The 17,462-nt window shown below is 41.1% G+C and overlaps 1 long non-coding RNA gene across 1 annotated transcript; it reads left to right on the top strand.

Annotated features, from left to right (window-relative positions):
* The first annotated feature begins 731 nt into the window (after positions 1-731).
* LOC310675082 lies at positions 732-16,804 on the top strand. The gene is made up of 3 exons (XR_014509931.1): positions 732-813; positions 16,166-16,279; positions 16,743-16,804. It is a non-coding gene; the product is annotated as an uncharacterized lncRNA (long non-coding RNA).
* Positions 16,805-17,462: the final 658 nt, after the last annotated feature.

A 17,462-nucleotide genomic window follows, 5' to 3' on the forward strand; every position in this document is an offset into this window, starting at 1 on the left:
CTCAGAATGCTTCCATATTTATCTGCATATAGACTAGGGATAAGGAACATATGTCCAGATTTCAGTTATCTGGAATGATGCAAGCTAGAGTCCCACAACATCTGGAGGGTCCCAGATACCCAAATCCTGGTGTAGATTGATAGAAATTAGATTAATATCTGAACCAATCCTTAGATCAGCATTGCCCAACTTGATATCCTATGGATGCTCTAGACTATAGCTCCCATTATCCCCGATCATTATCAGTGCTGACCAGAGCAGATGGACATTGAAGTTCAAAACAACTGCAGGTTTGGAGAAGGATGCCTTAAAGTAAGTGAGATGGTAACTGTATTATTTGGCTACATATTTCAGGCAGAACCTGTAAGGAAGATGTGCTAATTTTTAATAAAACATCAGTTTGATTCATGATATTGCAATAGGGTTCTTTGGTTATATTACTCCAAGTGGCTTGGTTTCTCCTCCTCCTCCTCCTCCTCCTCCTCCTCCTGACCCCTCTACTAGGCTTTTAAAATGGCAGGCTGTCCTGTGCAAGAGAAGTATCTATTGAGCCTAAAAAACAATGCCCTCTGTTATCATTATGGCTGTTTGGAAAATCTCATGGAGAAGAATTACCCTGTGTAACCAGAGCACTGTCCCTCCCACACTGTCAGCTCAGCATTTGTTCCTATTTGAGGGAAAGAGGGAGGGAGGGTTCTTTGCTGGCTGAATGCACCGAGAGAGATGATACTACTTAGCACTGAGGTGTTAAAAGTCGCTTTGTGGATGGGAGATGAATTGGACTGAATCATGGTCACAGCACAGCAGGAGAGAGTAAGAAGAAAGTCATTGAATTGCATCTCCCCCACTCCTCCAAGCAGGGTCTCTTTAAACCAAAGCAGCAAAAAAGGGGCAAAGGCCAGCACTGTATTCTGCATTGGTTTCTGTTAGTTTCACTAATTATTTATTTGAATTCCATTTTCTTTCAAGCACACATTATGATTGGGCAACAGCAAGCATGTTATGCAGCTAACAAACTTTCCTCCCAGCCCTTAATAGCACAAATTCCTGAAGCTGGTTTTCAGTGCTCCCAATACAATGCTTGATCAGGAAGAACAATTAGGGGTTATCTGTGAAGGACATCAAGGGCAAGAAGAGAAACAAAAGAGAGCAAAGCCATTACAGGGTTTTTTATGGTCTCCACCTGTTCCATGCCATCTTCCACAACTAACTTGCTGTCGTGGTTATTTTATCTGCCTCTCACACTGCTAGGTTCCCTGACTATCAGACATCCAGCATACATTCCACAGGAGGCCTAGGCAACCACAGCAAATTAGCTATCCAGATGACTACTTAGGTCCTACAGTTTGATTTATCAAAGTCACCTCGGGCTAGGTTCATAATAACAACTATGTGAAAATAAGGTATTCATGCTTAATTCAGCTAATATGACAATAACACACCATAGCATGACAGACCCTCCAAGTTTCCTTTTTCCAGGGACAGCTCCAGATTTACAGAAACCATCCCAGTCTCTGATTTGATCCTAGAATACCCCACTTTTCCTTAACATGTCCCTATTTTCATCGGAGAAATGTTGGAAGGTATGGAGTTATCCAACCACCGAGCCATCTGAAGGCAGCCCTGTCTATGGAAGCTTTTTAATGTTTAATATTTAATGTTTTATTATGTTGTTATATGTTTGAAGCTGCCCCAAGTAGCTGGGGCAACCCAGTCAGATGGGTGGGGTATAATAATAATAATAATAATAATAATAATAATAATAATAATGGTAAAGGGACCCCTGACCGTTAGGTCCAGTCGTGACTGACTCTGGGGTCAGGGTGCTCATCTCGCTTTACTGGCCGAGGGAGCCAGCGTACAGCTTCCGGGTCATGTGGCCAGCATGGCAAACCAGTGCAGCACACGGAAATGCTGTTTACCTTCCCACCGGAGCAGTACCTATTTATCTACTTGCACTGTGTGCTTTCGAACTGCTAGGTTGGCAGGAGCAGGGGCCGAGCAACGGAGCTCACCCCATTGCGGGGATTCAAACCGCGGACCTTCTGATTGGCAAGCCCTAGGCTCTGTGGTTTAACCCACAGCACCACCCACGTCCCTTTTATTATTATTAAATAGGATGTCCCTATTTTCATTGGAGAAATGTTGCGGGGCATGGCATGATGAAGACATACATTCCAACCTGGTCATCTGAATGTATGCAATGAGGCTACTTAATGGCAAAGTGTCACACATCAGAAACAGAACTGGGAGACTTACGTTACAGAAGAGCAGATAAACATTAGGTAAGAACTATTGATGGTAAGAGCAGTTGGACAATGGAACCAGTTATTTATATAGGCTGTGGACTTTTTCTCACTGGGAGTCTTTAGGCCAGAGACCATCTGTTGATGCTCCAGCTCCTTCACTCAGGCATGAGGTTGAACTAAGTGGCTTTCAGGGTCTTCCTCATCTCTTACGATTTTCTCAGTCATGATCCAATCACCAATGTAGGAGAAATAAAAACAGTTGAGAAATATTCCTGTCACTTGGCTGTCAGTCTCAATACCTTTTAGCTCTCATTTGCATATTAACCTGGTTCAACGGTCTAGGATCGTGAATTGCAGCCTAGAGCCATTTTACATTTTGATTTGAATGAGAGTCAAATATGCCCCATACTGATCAGTCAACTAATGTTAATTTAGGTGTGAAAGTTAAGCTCCCATCAGGCTTTGACATGTTTCAGCCGCAGTTTACTGTACTGACGAAAACAATTGGCGAGACTGATTCTCAAAACCACAGGGTCACATTCTGATAAACTAGGCGCTAGGTGGATGTATCAGCCACCACCTTATGAAGATGTCACATTACAGCAAAGAATGGGGGCATTTTGGTGGTGCCAGGGGGGGAATGACATACAAATCAGAGATGGATCCAAACTGTTTTTGGTGTCTGCCTCTATCAGCACACTCATGTCACACAGCAGGTGCTGCCACAGAGGAGACCACTTGTTCCTTTTTCAGCCATAATACTGCTGATAGCAGACTTCTCAACAGTGTGCCATCAGCAGGCTCAGGCAGATATGTCAAAGCTCTTGTTCATGGGCCAGAGACCTATCAGAACCCTTTTGACATCTTTTTGTGCAACCTCAAAAGTAGCAGGCAGTGAAGTACATGCAAAGGCACTACCCCATGGGATTCCTTGGCCTTCCCCGGGGTGGACTGGCCCTAATGATTAGCTTTCTAGCAATGCTCTGAACAGATACCTAGCTTTTGTAGAGAAATTATACACGCAGAATCTGTTTGCTTGCATGGTTCCGCATCCAAGCAGACATCTACATAAACAAGCCTGCCTCTGCTAGCACTAGGGCAAGGATCCTTGAAACTTATTATCTACACCATGTTGGGGTGGGCAGGGTCAATGCAAGCCACTAAATGGGGAAATTCACTGTTTTGGGAGGGAGGTAAGCACCAATTTTGGAGACACTTCAATCTAGCAGTGCTGGTGGGATTCTTCATGATACTGACATTTAAAGCCCTAAATGACTTGGCCCAAATATCTGAAGGCATGCCACATCATCCCATGTTAAGATCTTCAGGGGAAGCCTTTTGGCAGCCCCACTTTCCTCTTTGGTTAGAGGGGTAGCGGTGTGTGAGATCGCCTTTTCTGTTGTGGCAGCCAGGTTGCAGGAATATATCTTCCAACATACATCTTGCACCATCTTTGTCTGCTTTCAAGACGCAGCTCTTTCCCCAGGGGATTGGTTGAGTGACTGCTCTCCCTCCTCCCACACTGCTGTGCATTGCTGCACTTCGTTGCGACTGTCATGCCAACATTATCATTGGTCAATCTTATGGTTTTGTTTTAAGGTTAATGTAAATTGCACATGCTTTCATTGCGATGTTTTTGTAACTGCCCTGGGATCATTTGGTTGAAGCAGGGGCTATAAGCAGAAATAATTAATTAATAATAGGAAATGGGTCAAATCTGGACAGATCTAGCAATAATGATTACTTGGCTGCTCCTTCCTTCCCCTGCCATTTTCACCTGGCTTGCTTCATTCTCTAGCCCCTGGCCCTTTTCCTGGCTATGTGGCACTCATTTTATCAGCTGGACAGAGCCATTTGCCAATCATTTTATTTTGGCTGATAGCCCACATAATTTTTTAATCCTCAATGCAAAACAAAAGTGTCATTCCTCAGAAACTCCCCACTCTTGCCAATAGGGAGTGGGGGGCATGGGTATTTTGCGGCATCTAGGCTTTAGAAAATATTGACTGTACAAAAGGAGCAATTATCAGCCATTACATTTTGGCCAGTTACCGTTTACGGAATCCCATTTTCTTTGTAGGATTATGCCATTATATCTATGAACCATTATCTGTATATAAAAGGAGACATTAGTAGCCATTACATTCTGGCAACATTCAAGCATGGAACATGAAATCTCTCCTAGTAGCTCTTTTTAGAGTGCCTAAGAAGATTTCCTCTTATTACTATGCCTGATCTCCTTCTTAGATCTGGCTTACTGTATTGAGATGAATAGGAATTTTGACCAAAAAAAACCACAGGAATCCAGCATTCTTCAATGTTTTTAGAAATTTCATTTTGATTGTATGGTGAATCTGTACTTGGAAACCTGAAATAGACTCCACACAAAAAGAGCTTTGCAGCATACATTCAAAACACATTTATATATTTTAATATGCAGGAAAATGCAGAGCTTTCTGACTTAGCTGAACTGCTCAGAAGACCTTCCAGAACTGTAGCTAAGTATGCACTGTGGCCACTGTCTCTTCTGAGTTGAAAAATGTGCGTATTCATTAATGACTATTTTAAAGTCAAAAATTCCAAATGCAATCACATGGATAATTGATCCAATAATAGAATAGATATCTAGTCATACAAATTACACAACTTGCCCCAAACTTATAATATTAAAATTCAGTGACTGGGTACAATTTAAAAAGAAGAAGAAGAAGAAATGTATAAATGGCGTTTCATCAACAGGACACAGCATGGTGACACAATAAACAGTATAAAGTACATTTATTACAGGATATCCATAAAACAAAACAAATTAACAGTTATATAAATACATTTCATAATAGACAGCAATGCACAGTAATACATGATGCATAATAATATATCATAAGCAGAACTTAGTAAGCAGCAGTGTCAAATTGAATTCCCATCCCTAATATAGACAATATTGATTGCCACTAATATTCAATTCACAACATAGCACTGCATCACTTTATGTTTTAACTGTTTGAGATATATATTGGATGTGTATCTGAAAATGCAATCCAGAGTTAATATTCTGTTCTCTGGAGGGATCAGCTATGCTAACTGTGCAGTACTGAACAATATGCCTTGATTTCTGTCCAAAGAAGCTTTTAAGTGTTACCTCCATTGCATGGAAGTTAAAAGAACAATAAACAAAAGAGTCATGGACTTTCTGCACCTACCTCTTCTACTAGCCTGGTTGCTTTTTTCAGATTTTTTGGCATGCTTCCACACAACCTTCTCATTATTGAGCTGCTAGTCCAGATAATGTACTAAAAAAAAACCCCAGTTTCTTCTACCACAAAAAAATATATATATCTGTCATTCGCAGAAGATCTGTAATGGATCCTCAATATTTTCATTTGTGCCAAATATGTTAGAGCACCATCACACACACACACACACACACACACACACACCCTATGGAAGGTCTACTGCTGTGCACATGCTAATAACTGACAGTTACTGACTGACTGGAGGAACCCAAGAGTGTATAATGAGTGTGACTACAAATGCTGAACTTTTCTCAGTTTGGGTCATCCCACCACTCTCAAAACCACACTCTCAGATCACAGCAGGAGAACACAGAAAATAAAAAAGAGCCTGCAGGATCAGGCCAATGGCTCATCATCCATATTCTGGTCCCAGTGTAACCAGCCAGATCCCTGTGAGAAACCTGCAAGCAATGACTCGAGGGTCAGATACCCATACCCTCCAACATTTCTCCAATGAAAATAGGGAAATCCTAAGAAATAGTGGGACATGCTGGGATCAAACCATAAACCGGGACATCATCTCTAAATCAGGGAAATAGGAACACTTGGAGGGTCTGTGTCAGATCAAAAAGGAACTATGCCACTATAAAAGATAAGTGAATGCCCTCAATGACATGGTTCTTTCTCACCAGATTGAGACACTCTTCTCAGAAGGGGCCTGGTTCCATAGCTAGAAGCTCCTAACCACATGGTTGGGTCATTTAACATTGCCCCAGCTGCATGGGAGTTGCTTCTAAAAGGTTGTTTCCATAGCTCTACACAGCTATGGAAAGATGTAAAAAGGTCCCGTAGACTGTCTTGCTCTGGAACACAGGGTTTTCGCCACTTAACATTTTAGAGTATCTGACAATTAAATACTTCAGGCTGAATTGCCAAAAATCCTAGTGTGCTCAATCAACGATCAACAAAGGGCAAAAAGGCTGCAAGATATTAGCTGCTCATGCCCCGTCAATTGTGCTATTTCAGACGCCTCTTCTCTTTCTTCAGTTGCTGATCTCAGGCTATTGGCACTTGAGGAGGGAACTGCTGAAGTATTTTGACTGCCATCAAATATTGAATTCCAATGCCTTTATATACAGGTTTATGCAAAATGGATCAAGAGTAAAGGAAAGTAGCCCAAGAACTGGCTGGTTAGTGGAAATTAGCTTACCTCTCTCCTTAGCCACAGCTCCCAATCCCCAAAATTCTCTTGCATATCTATCAGAACTGTTTGATGAAAACTGTTTTACATTTATATATGAAAGAGGGAGTCTAGTAGGTCCCCAAGTGAAGGGCATTCCAAAGTTTTGGTGCAACCACCAAGAACACCCCCTTCTATTCTTGTGTTCGCATCCTTAGTCACTCAAACTAAATGCACATTTTCCTAAAAAATTATGGTGCATAATTCTAACATTCTAACTTTCATACTGCATTACCCATTGTGTTATAGAACAGTGGCTGCCACCATGCCACATTAAATTTTAAATGTCGGGAAAGAACTGCATGCCAGAATACCACCCCAAATTTCGCCACATGAAATTACATTGCAGCAATTTTCCAGGATTAATGGGGCTGCAAACAGATTTCTTATGGAGTAACAAAAAAACCAGCATGGAACTTCACCCAGATTCCACTAGTTTTCCCGAAATGGTTTGCACATTGTGTGAAAGATTGCATAAGATATGGAAATTATCAGATAAGAAAACAGGAATATGGTATAAAGCGCTGTCTGAATGTAGTTTATGTTTTTACTGCAAGCAGTGAAAGTGAGATGGGGGGTATGGAGTTTGCCAAATATGCCAGGGATTTGGAGGTGAAAGACTTGTTTTTCCCAGGAATTTCTCTCCTGAGAAATTTTGGCTCACTTTATGTTAATTGAACTATATTCTCAGTTGCTGGTGATGAAATCAATGGACTAAGAGAAGAGAACCATAAGAAGCATGGGGCCAAGCCCATTGCGCCATTCAATTATATTACAATAATATTAAACAATATTAAAAACTGGACGCATAATTGCACTCAAAATTCATGGACTGAGAAAAATGGGAGAGCCTTTTCACCAAATATTCCCCAGAGGGAGGACTGAAGTTTTTCAACAAATGTGTCAGAAGATTATTCTCAGATAAATTTTGGCTCAGCGTTAAAATGAAGGCCTTGGATTTTCCCTTCCTTCCCCACCCTCCACCTCACATTACATTGACAGAGGCTTGGAGAAACATTGGCTCTCAGCTCCTGATTGTTGAGTGTGAACCCCAACCCATCAAAGGGCAAGCAGCCTTCTGCTGACCTCATTCTTTTCTGGATCCCAGCCAAAGTGCACAACTTTCATTGGCAACGTTAGGAATTTTACATTTGTCAAGACAGCAAGATAAATACATAAAACCAAAGAAATGATCAGGGGAACAGATTCCTGGAACCTCTTAAAAATGAAATCTTAATGTAATAAAGTTTTAAAAGAGTAAGAGCAATCCCAAAACTGAGACGCAGGAAGCTGAAGGGGTAACCTGGGAATTGGCTGCAGAATGCATAAAATCTAAGCCTGTGTTTTGAAGGGGGTGGGAAGAATATTGATCATGATCTCAAAGCCTTGAGAGAGTAATTGCAGAGCAACACTGAAATCTGTCCACTTGGAAAAATATGGGCGTTTCATATATAAAAACACTCAAACCATATGTTTTTTATATACTACATGTGGCATGTGTGTGGACTGTAATTAAAGAGAACAACTCTGTCAATATATGATCTCACATAAATTTAATCTATAAACCATATGCTACTTATACACGAACGCTGTATATATTTCTTAAAGCTTGCTGGGTAAATGGAAAAAGCGAGGGGCTGGGAGGAATGTGCGGAGGTAAGAAAAAAGGAATTTGAGGCTAAGGAGAAGGGGGAAGGAGTGCAGATGCTGGGTTTATGGAAGTCGTGAAAGCAAGTGTCACACTAGGCTGTACAAAAATTGTTGAATGTTTAAATAAGAAAGTTTAGGACACAGGCCTGGCCAGAATGGCTTTTCTGTTATACCTTCTGGGCTTGACAAAGCATCTGACCCTCACCTGAGCCTATTCGAGCTGAGGAATTACACACCTCCTCCCTGAAGCACCCCACCTGGGCTGTGGGTCCTTGTCTGCCTTCCCTCAAAACTAACAGCTGTAAATTCTGAAATACTGAGGTCAGGGGTGGTATGTCCTATTTGCCACTTGAGGGAAAACAGGAAGTGCCACCCTGCTCTGCCACACCACCACCACCCGTGGGACTCATGGCACCGCAGCTGTACCATACCCTCCAACATTTCTCCAATGAAAATAGGGAAGGCCCGTTCCACAACAATAAGTTTACTATTTATACCCACACATCTTATTGGGTTGCCCCAGCACTCTGGGCAGATTCCAACATATATAAAAACATAATAAAACATTGAACTTTTTTTTTTTAAAAAAAAAACCCTTCCCTATACAAGATTGCCTTCAGACGGCTTGGGGGTCAGATAACTTCATACCCCACAACAACCTATGGCACAAAAGGCTTAGACATGGAGACTTTGGGATTAAGGCAGACCTGCCAAAGAAAGGTGTGGTGAGAGGAATGGAAATTAAACCTTGTAAAGTTGACCTGAATAGTGAAATGTGTGAAAGTTGTTCGTTGAGGAAAGGAACAAGACCTTCTATCCCCAAGCAAAGCTGGAAAAGTTCCCCAGAGCCTTTGCAACTTATTCATACTGATATATGTGGTCCAATTCAACCAATGTCTCATGGGAAAAACAACAAAATGGGAAAATAACCTTTCTGCTTGTATATATTTATGAGTGCCAGATTTACGTATAAGCTAAACAAACTATAGTTTAGGGCCCCACTCTCTTGGGGGCAGCAAAAAAATTAAAAGGGGAAAAAACTGGATGTACATTTCCAAAATAGAAGATAAAAAACTAATAAAATAAAACCTACAGACAGCAACAGTGTTTTGTGTTGTGTAGGCTCCTATGATGTAAGTAATGGGCCCCGCCTGCTAGCCTGCTCCCTAAAATGGTTTGCTCATTTTTAATATACTTCTTCTTAATTGTATTTCAGTTCAACAATTACTTTCATAAAATACATGTTTTGTTATGCGCAAATGGCTTTAGATACCTATTAGGGCCATAAATTACCATATAGCATATATTCAACACAAAAAAACTGATAATTTGTTGCTGACAAAGGACAGCTGGACATATAAAGGGCCCCATTACCTTCAGTAGCTTAGGGCCTCATCAAACCCAAATCCGGCCCTGATGTTGATAACATAATTTTGGGTACTGAGATTATACAAAAAATGATGAATGTTTAAATAAGAAAGTTTTGAGAAATTATATGCCAGATTAAAATTGATTAATTCAAATAAGGCACATTGAGTAGGGGCCTGCATTTTGGACAAGCCATAGCTCTCCTGACAGCTGATTTGATCTGGAGCCCCAATGTGGAAATAAAGGATGAGATTGCCCACCAGATACCAAGCACTCTACTATTCAAATACGGCCCCAGTGTTTTTCTTACAATCCCCTTCTCAATGTGCCTAATTTGAATCAATCAATTTTAATCTAGCATGTAAATGCTCAACACTTTCTTATTTAAACATTCAGACTAGAGGTAGAAGGGGAGATGGAAGAACTGTGAATTGAAAAATAAAAGGGCTGAGAGCTGCCTATCCACTGGTTTCTGGATTTTGGAGGAAATTTATAATGAGAAATACAGAACTAGTATGTACTGGAAAAGTCATGGGAGAAAGTAAATAGCCATTAAATAGCCCACGCCTTAGCTCCTTTTTGCTTATAACCCAAGCACTACCATTTCATCTCAAATGCTAGTTATTCAAGAGGCATGCCTCACAGGAACCCTTGACTGGCAGCCAGTTCAGGATGAATGAAAATATGTACGCTTTCACCACAATCAATCATTGATTTACGGAAATTGCTTCCACAAGAAGTGGGGATGGACACTGGCTTAGATGACATCTCAATTTTAAATGTAGGGCAACTATAAGGAGAACTGCTGCTGGCCAAGATGATTAACTAAAGCAGAAATGGCTAGCCTGCAGCTCTCCAGAGGTTGCTGGTCCCATAAGCACCAGCCAGCATGACCAATGGTCAGGGTTGAACGGCTCTTTGAGGGAGGCCAGCCACACCAATGAACTGACAATATCCGAGCAAATGAAGAAACATGCAAGTATTAACTTTGGCTTCCGCCGTTTGCATAGATTTTCTTCATGATAACCCTAATAAATCTATTTGCATTTTAAATCACTTCTGGCTTCATTATTGTTACAGGAATATCTCAATTCAGCGCTAGTGTTTCTGCAAAGGAAGGCAAAATTAGTAGCTGAGGACTCTGTTAAAATCTTCAGGCAATGCAGTAAAAAGTTTGGGCATATTCACTAGGTTTTGAGAATACTGGAGCAGGAACATATGTGATGTCAACTTGCGTGTACAGGCTGACGTGGTTGGGTTCCTGGGGAAGGAGGGAGAGGGTGCCTGGAGGATATATATACTGCATGAATTTCTTTGGACTTGCTGTGGACACACCACGCAGGTGCCTTTCTGCTGTTCCAGAGAGCAGAAATAAAGAACTCTTTCTCTGAACCAACCCTTGGTGTCATTTGACTTCCTTCCTCCTGTCCGGGAGCAACGCAGACCCAATCAGTGAACTCCAATAAGGCTACATTTCCACTAGGTTTCGACAGCCTTGCCTCTGGATGTACATGCTTACTTCTTTGAACTAGTACAAGTGGGTAAAGTTGATGTGTGACATGTGGCCACACATTACTATAAATTACTATAAACAAATGAATTTTTTGTTTGAGTCATGCAAATATTAGATCATTTCTGCCCTTCACTTAAGTAATGGTAAATAATGTTTATGGCAACTATGTTGATCTGCAATTTCCTGACATCGTTGAGAAACTACGTTTGCATTCTAAGAAAGTAGGTTTGCCTATCTAGTGAATTGTCCTTCACGGTTATCAATGAATTTATCATCATTAAACACTATATTAACCACATAAAATCTACAGAATACAATGCTTTTTCTGGGGGGACGCAGGGGGATGCATACTCCTAAACATTTTGTGAATCTAAGTTTGAGGGGCAGTATTTCAATATGAGTAGGAAAATGAGAGTACCCCTAAACATTTTTAATAGAAAAAAGCACTGATAGAATACATTTATTAAGTTTATGTTCCATATACTTACATTTATTATGCTTTCCATTGAAAGCATGTGGAGGCAGATTCAGGAGGAGGGTCCCAAGACCTGGACCTTCCGGAAAGGTGACTGTCTTTAGAGTACAATGTACTGGGGACTAAGAACAAGAGAGAACTGTTCCCTTCATGCCCTGCTTGTTTTTCAAAGGCATCCAGCTGACCACTGATGGGAAAAGAATAGAATGCTGAATTCGATGGATTTTTGGTTCAATCAATCCAGCAGCACACATCTTGTACTCTTACGAGACATCCAAGGAGTTCGGATAAATTAGGCTGAGTTATAATTCACTCGCTCTAGAAATAACCCAATTTCTATGGACTTGTTATTTTCAAAGGCTCCAATTTGCACATCGAAATATTGAAGAAACAGGTGCAAAATTCTCACTGTGATGTGGCTGGGAAAATATACGTGGCTTTTTTCAAATTAAAACAATTTGCTGTTGAACTTGTAATTGCAAATCATCAGCAGTCAGATTATTGTGAGGCTGCTGCATAGTGTCTCTGTAAATGATCTCTGCATCATTGTACGGAGCAGTGTAAGTTTAAGGGAAGAAGCAATTAGCTCATTGATTCAATGATCTTATTTTTCCCAGAATAGCTTGTTCACCTTTGGCTGAGCAGTTATGTCACATGATGTCAGGAAAATATTGTTAGCAGTTTCTTTTCAGCCTACTTAGAAACAAGTATGTTCATTTAAAACTGTATCTCTGTAATATATTTTATGAGCCTGAACTTATTGGCACATCTCTAGTTTACATGGCACTCTGCCATATGAAATCAAATTACACTTTCAGGGAGAAGCCAGTAAGTTTGTAGAACAATGTATAGCACAATGAAGAGTAAGCCAAAAAGAAAATGACCGCTGTCCCCCCACCCTCAAAGAAATATCGGTATTATTTATATAAGGATAACGACAGAACCACAGCATTAAAATTCATTTGCTGTGTATTTAAACACATACAATCATCTCTTTTTTTTCATCTCCAGTTTACACATATTGTGGATTTGCATTGGCATTCATCCCCTCATTCCCCATGCTGTGGCTACAACTGACTCATTTAAATAAAAAATAAATCCCCAGAAGAAATCAGTAAGATGCCTGAGAAAGGTGGGGGGGGGGCACCAGGTTGGTAAAGCGGCCAGGGAGACTGGCCTATAAGGATTGGAACCAGTCTGACTCAACAACCACTTGCTTACTTATGAAGCTGCCCATGCAGCTACTGGAACCCTTCTGTGGATTCCCCCATCTGCTGAGGGTGGTGGACAGGGTGGTATTTGGGGGAAAGTCCTTCTCAAGGGTGGCATTCCAGCTGTGAATATCTTTTTCACGGGCAGGGGCTCCTGAGGCGAAATGGGAAGAGCTGCTTTGTCTTGCTGCTCCTGCCCACATGCACCCTACCACATCCGTCACTGGGGGACTCATTGAGATAAACGGAGCATAACTCTGGATCCAACACAATTGTTCTTAACCAACTTGAACACTTTTAAAGAATCTACTGCTGCTTTTGTGTTTTAGCCTTTGCTGAGTTCATGTGATTTATTAGTGTGTGGATAGGTAGGTAGGTATCATGAGATGAGGTATCACATAATGAGAAGAGAAGACTCCCTGGAAAAGACCCTGATGTTGGGAAAGATGGATGGCACAAGGAGAAGGGGACGACAGAGGACGAGATGGTTGGACAGTGTTCTCGAAGCTACCAGCATGAGTTTGACCAAATTGCGGGAGGCAGTGGAAGACAGGAGTGCCTGGCATGCTCTGGTCCATGGGGTCATGAAGAGTCGGACACAACTAAAAAAATAAGCAGCAACAACAACAAGGTAGGTAGGTAGGTAGCTAGATGGTAGATGATAGATGATAGATAGATAGATAGATAGATAGATAGATAGATATAGATGATAGATAGATAGATGATAGATAGATGATAGATAGATAGATGATAGATGATAGATGATAGATGATAGATGATAGATGATAGATGATAGATGATAGATGATAGATATAGATAGATAGATAGATGATAGATAGATAGATGATAGATAGATAGATAGATAGATAGATAGATAGATAGATAAATGGATGATAGATAGATAATATGATGTTTTCTCTATTCCTTGTAAGCCTCCTCAAACAAATCCAGTGAGGTCTGGTGTACATTTACTAAATAAAAAATAAATCAGCAAGGCAATGGCTAGCAAGAAAGCCATTTATCACAGCTAACTGCATGAAGGTTGGGATAGTAACGACTATGCAAATACGAAGAAGTAGAGTAGAACTATTCAAGGTGAGTTATTGATGGGAATGGATTGTAGCACAGATCAGTATGCCAATGCTGTTATGATCAGGCACACACGTGCCCTTAGAAATGCCCTTCAGGATTTGTTGGGGCAGTAGGGGGGGAGGGTTAGCTATTTATAAGTATAAGAGCTCCATCATTCCTGCCTAAAAAGACAATTAAAGATTTACCTCAAGTATCGCAAGCATGAAGTATACGGCCAGTTCAACAGCACTGAAGGAAGCAGGTAGAGTATAACATAAGATGAATGGATGATCAATAACGATATTGTACTGAGCATAAATTACATTCCTAACATTAAATATGTAAATTGGAATATTTAACATGCAATAAAAGATTATGAATTTTGGCTGGGAGTTGAGACTGTGCTTTGATTAGAACAAAAGTATTGTACGCTATGTAGGCAGGTGAATGAAAAGAAAAAGGCTGGTCTTCCCAGTGACACCTTCACATGTGAATTTACATTATAGCACAATTCCATGCATGTTTCTTCTGAAGTAAGTCCTCTGCTATGTCCAGAGCTCTGTTGGGCATGAAGTCAGGGTAGAAGGGTAAGTGGAGTGTTATTTTACCTTTTTATTTTCTGGAGGGTTTTTTTAATAAAAAGGTCTACAGTGGTACCTCGGGTTACATACGCTTCAGGTTACATATGCTTCAGGTTACACACTCCACTAACCCAGAAATAGTGCTTCAGGTTAAGAACTTTGCTTCAGGATAAGAACAGAAATCATGCTACGGCGGTGCGACGGCAGCAGGAGGCCCCATTAGCTAAAGTGGTGCTTCAGGTTAAGAACAGTTTCAGGTTAAGAACAGACCTCCAGAACGAATTAAGTACTTAACCTGAGGTACCACTGTGTTAGAAACAATGGGAGAACAAATAGATACAAAACCTCCAGGGCTTCCATATTCCACCTGCTTTGGGAGCCTGTCAGGATAGTGGGATGGCTATGGATATTTGGGTCCAGCTCTTACCCTGACCCACCTCCAGTATGCCCCCAATCTGCCCCTGTTGCACAGCCTTTTCCCATCTGCTGACATTAGAGTTCTTGTAACAGTGAGGCAAGGGGCAAATTGGTTTCTGCAGCGATATGAGGACAGCTCACAAGGCTGGATCACTCTCTACAAGGTTGAATTTCTTTCTGAAACATCCTTTGGCCCCTGGGATGCTATCCGGGGGCCATAGGATTGCTGCCTTAGTGGCGTAACAGCCTGCAAAGAAAAACAGAATATTGTGTGAGCTTTCAATATAATTTACAACATCTTCAGTGCCAAGCTTTTCGGTTACTAATCTTTAATCTTTAAAAGCGAGACACAATGTGTAATAGCTAAGGTTCTTTACAATTTTAATAATAGCTAGAACTGATCCTGGGTTGACTATCCAAATAAACAAATGGGGGGTAGCTATAGTGTATCTGCAAACAGCAGGGCAACCCAACTGTTAGTGGCTTCATACAACTTTCATGATCAATCTAACATTTTATGTTGCTGTAATCTGCTTTTATTATTTGGGCTATTTTCCAATTTCGACCATTTAAAGAGCTACACAAATTATTTACATGCAACTAAAGCAGCAAAAAAAATACTGCTCTTTTTATGCTATCACCAAAATGAAATAGAAGCCTTAGTTGCATAAAGGGCATATCCATCAGTCATCAGCAAAAGGGAGCTTGCTAGGACTGGGCACTGTATCACTGCAATCACCAACACTATGAAATCACAGCACCATTTATTTATTATAGCCTCTGGAAAGCTCAGAAGCAGAAAGGTATGCTGGACATAATAGTTATGATAAGCCCACCAAGCCCCATCACCTTCAGCCAGCAGGGCCAGTGTTCAAGGATGCTGGGAGTTGTACAGTAACTTTTGGAGTGCGCTACATGGTCTATGCCTAGGGATGTAAAAAGGCATCATTTTCTTTTCCACCCTACATTTGTCAAATACAGCACTGTCTCCATTCTGCTGCAGTTCATTTTCTACCCAAAACATCTTTCATCTTTCTGTCCGCTGTTGTGAAAATATGTAGCTTTTCCCAATACATGCAATTACTTATGTAAATTGCGTAACTAATATACTCATCCCATATGTGGTCCTCTCACATATTTACTTCTCATGCATTAAGGATGTTGAAGAGAGATACTATGGCTTAGATCCTAAGTTGTTCCTTGGTTTGTATAAGAGGGGAGCTATTTCCAAAAGTTTCACAACCTCTGAAGCAATATTTTGGGAACACCAGGTATGACGTTACCATATATGAGAGAGTGCTGGAGGGGAAATAGTTAAATAGATTGCACAGACAGGACCCAGGGGGGTGGAGTCAGTGGGTCTATAAAACTAGTTCTGGGAGGAGTCTGGAGAGAGTTTGTTGGGAGTTGTGGGTGGGTAATTGGTTGGATTTCATGGGTTGGCTGGTTGGGAAAGGCATTTGGTAATAGAGAGACAGTTAGGGCAGTTGGTCCTTGAGTGTGGGGGAGGTAGCAGAGATAGAGAGAGGAACATAAGACTAAGAAAGTAAAGAGGTATGCTGTAAAAGTTTTGTTTCATGTCTGAAATAAAATACACTCTTCTTTATGAATTGAAAAGCTGACTGAGACTGAAGTGATTTTACCAGGGAGGACCTGGTTGGTGGCAGCGGATTAGTGGTGTACGGGTCAATAGTCCGTGAGACGACCAGGGGCTCCGTACGAACGCCACACCAGGGAGCAGGGGAAAGTTGGTAAGCCATGTTCTGTGAATATGAATCCTGTTCTGTTCATGGAAGGTAAGTTGGGTTCCAAGCCCTTAGCATTTTCCCTTCTACTAACCTAGCCTTTAACTAACTGGTGCCCTCCAGATGTTTGGACTACAATTCCCATCAGTTCCAGCCAGCGCAGGCTATGGGAATTCTGATTCAAAACATCTGGAGGGCACCAGCTTGACAAAGGCTGTGCTAACCAATATCTATGTAGCACATTACTAGGGGAAGCGCTTGTGACTATCCTGAGAAATATTACTGGCAGTACTTCAGTGTTATGTAAAATTGATATTACTGAGATCATTAGTGGGAAGGCTTAGCCTTTGTAATGCGCACCAGTTTTCATTCAAATAAATGATTTATCATTCTTTCCCTCTCACCCTCAAATAAAACATATCTCTTTGCCGCTAGGGAAAAGGAACATGGCATTAGAAATTAATCCTGCGGTATCTCATCTGCCCTTTCTACCACCAACCCTCTCTGCTTCTTGAAATTTTGTAACTGCAGATAGACCTGGCTAGTATCCACCATGAGGTATGCCCTACGGCTGGCTTCCTTGGTTGCTGTTTGCCTCAGCGTTACCTCCGTTTCAGAGATCACGTCTGCAAAAGTCCACCAAATGGTTGCCATTGCAAGATACACTCAGGAAAGAAAATTGCAGGGTTCGGTATGTTTAGTCACTTGA

Source organism: Podarcis tiliguerta (genome assembly GCF_965153285.1).
Source record: "Podarcis tiliguerta genome assembly, chromosome: 3".
Taxonomy (NCBI): Eukaryota; Metazoa; Chordata; class Lepidosauria; order Squamata; family Lacertidae; genus Podarcis; species Podarcis tiliguerta.